Genomic DNA, 3,563 nt, shown 5'->3' on the forward strand with positions numbered 1-3,563 from the left:
CGCCGCTTCTTTCCCTTTGCGACGTGGAGGGGGTCATTTCTCCAAGATGTATTCTCGTGAGGGGGTTAAGATTCCTTAACAAAGTCGTCAACAACTTCTTGATTTCCGACCTGAAGCCCCAAATTATTTTCAAAAGATTCACTCAACTCCTTTAAAGTCTCTAATAATCACATTTTATATCCCTTCTTTTAACTTTTTTTGAGTAAATTACATTTTTGGTTTTCAATTTTGGTCTGATAAAGTCCTCTTGTAATTTCCATCATTATTTGAGGTTTTGTAATGTTTTTTTGGTCATTATTTAAAATAAATTACCATAATTTAGGACCAAATTTGCAAGAATCATTTATACTCTAATTATACATAGAGACAAAAAATAGTCGTTTTAATCATAGATATTAAGTATTATTGATGTTAATTTGATTTTTTTATATTTTATAAAAGAAAGTATCTTATTTTGTGATTTTATATAAAATAATGAATATTGATGTGTTCTTTTATAAAGAATATTATTTTATGACAAAATTACATAAATATCATTTGGTTTATCAAATGTAATAAATTTAGTCTTTGTTAATTTTTTCTTTTATTAACATACAAAACTTACATGAATAGTTTAGGTAGTAGGGATTGGGTTTGTTTGTGATAATGATAAACTGTAGGAACTATTTATTTAATTTTTCACTATTTAAAGTTTAAGAGTTTGTGGTTTTTCCACCCTTTTATTTTTTAAAATTTTATTTTCACCCTCCACTTTGAACTTTGTAAAATGTTGTTTTCACTTCTTCATTTTTTAAACTTTTATGTTTACCCCGCACTATATATAATTTGATTTTCCAAAATAACTTTCGTTCGTTAACCTAAAAAAAACTATTTTTTATGTACTTATTTTTTATATATATGTCGGTATAAATTACAGGTGGTCAACGTTTCGGCGTGAATTTAGAACTTCCGTTCGTTATTTTTTTTAAAAAAAAAACTTATTTGTTTTTCTATAAATGTATCGGTATACATTTGAGTTTGTCTACGTTTTGACGTATTTTTTTTTTACGTTTTTGTGCTTAATTATATATATGTTTCCTACATATCAGTCTGGTCAAATATAACAATTTTCGTTCGTTAACTTAAAAAAACATATTATATTCGACTTTGTCTATGTTTCGACGTATTTTTTTTTATGTTTTTATGCTTAATTTTATATTCGTTTTCTGTTTGTGATTTTAGTGTCACCATGTCATTTTATGTAACTTGAACTAACATGTGAGCTAAGGGGCATCATAAGTTGTACTCTAATATATGTACGGATTGGTGCGGAGTGCACGCATGTATAAGATCGAATTAGAAGCCGGTTCGACGACAAGTCGGGAGTCCGGGGGCAGCACCCCTGGGTTCGGGGTTTCCAAAGAGGTGGCGCCCCTTTGGCAGGGTCTAGGGGTAGCGCCCCTGCAGGGTCGAGGGGCAACGCCCCAAAACCTCACCAAATTTTACATATGGGAACTTAGTGGAAAATTCAAATTCTTGAGGGTGATTATGGTAAAACTAACGAAACTCGTTAGTTTTGGTAACCCTAAATCTTCATTAATCTGGATTACCCTGACTTGCTTCCAAAGCAACTAATGACGGACCAACCCTAATGAAACCCTATTTTCGTTGATTATATAAACGACTCTTCCTGTTGTGAAGTGACATCCGAAAATTAGCTCTCGTTTTCTACAAACTATCACAGAATCTTTCTAGCAAATTGGCTTACGATTTCTGTGCCTAGAATCGTAAGTGTCCACTTGGATTATCCTAGGTTGAATTTCTTGCAACCCAGACATAGGGTAGAAAAATCAGTTCGGAAAATGTTCTCACGATCCAAATTGGTATCCAGATCTCCACCACAAACCCTATATTTTCCTACATTTTCTACGTATGAGTCGCATCACATAATAGCTTTCGTTCGTTAACTTAAATAAAACTATTTTTTACGTATTTATTTTTATGTATGCGCCGGGTATAAATTCATGGTAGTAAACGTTTCGACGTAAATTTGGAACGTTCAATCGTTATTTTTTAAAGAAAAACTTACTTATTTTTTTATACACATGTCAGTTTAAATCCGAGTTTGTCTAAGTTTCAATTTTTCTTTTAAAAAAAATTGTGCTTTAACTTTATATACGTTTCTGACGTACGATTCGGGTATAGATTTGGTCTTTAAGGATTAAATTCTTAATGAAGAAAAATCTTTCTGACCGAAACCACGACGTGGTGGCACGTTGCAACGCGTCTGTTTTTTCTGGACGTGACCACGATGTGGCAAAGAAATTGCCACGACGTGGGAATCATCTGAGTTGACTTTGACAGTTGACTTTTGACTAGTTTGACTTTTGGTCAAACTTGGGTAGATTTGAGTATTTTAACTAAAGACTGGTCTCGGTTTGGCTTTAGGAAGATTGGATTGGCTGTTATGTTGATGAGGTAGCTGTTGAGGTTCTGTTGAGCAGTTTATGTGACTTTTCTTACTATACTTGTAGGATGTTAGATTGTCTTTATGACTCTTGCATATATGTGGGCGGGGCCCGTTGGTTGTTTGGGCGGGGCCCAATGATATGTATGGTATGTGATATCTTGGGGAACTCACTAAGCTTTGTGCTTATGGTTTTATGTTTAAATAGTTTCAAGTTTTCTTATATTGAAGGACGGGTGCGGCTTGATTATGGGCGTGTTCAGCAAAATTAGCTGGTAGCGGGTGGCTTGTAGTGGGTAGCGGGTAGCTTGTAGCTTGTAGCGTTTTGTTAAACGCTACATGAAGTAGCATTTGGATTTGGAACGTTTTGTTTAAACTAAACGCTAGAAGCTTTTAGTGCTGAACGAGGCTTTATGTTCAAAACGGAGCGTTTTGTCAGACGCTAGAAGCTAGAAGCTCTCAAATGCTCCCAAACGCTCCGTGCCGAACACGCCCTATATCGCATCTATAGGATAATTCCACACTTAATAACTCTTATGTCAATACTCTGATAAATGTTTTGAATCAAATCATTTTTATTTAGATCTTTGAAATTGTAATTGGAATAAATGTTGTTAACTTTAAATGAAAATTTTGATTTGAAATTTGGGACGTTACAAGTTGGTATCAGAGCATTAGTTTGAGGGATTCGGGTACACTCTATAGTGTGTTTGAACTCAAACCAAGAACTGAAGAATTTCTTTTTTACAAAAACGTTTTTCTAAAAAATTTTTACAAAAACAAAAAGAGATTTGATGCATGCAATCAGTCGAAGCTCAAGTATTTGGTTCTCAGAATACCTATACATGTTGATATGTTATATGTGTTAGAGTATGATATGCATGCTAGAAGTTAGAATAAGGATTTGCTCAGGGTTGCATGATAGAATGCTTGTTAGGATAGATGCATTTATATGCTTGATATGTGAACATTTAGAGATGCACGATAGTGAGTGGTTTAAGGATATTCAAGAATTGTGTGTTAGAATTTCCTGATCTCTATGATGCATTGTTGCTTGTTAGATTTGTTGCTCGAATGTGGCTTGCTTTGTGCTATGTGAGGCCTATATTGATGTTAA

Source organism: Lactuca virosa, chromosome 8 (genome assembly GCF_052849685.1).
Source record: "Lactuca virosa cultivar CGN04683 chromosome 8, Lactuca_virosa_CGN04683_v6, whole genome shotgun sequence".
NCBI lineage: Eukaryota > Viridiplantae > Streptophyta > Magnoliopsida > Asterales > Asteraceae > Lactuca > Lactuca virosa.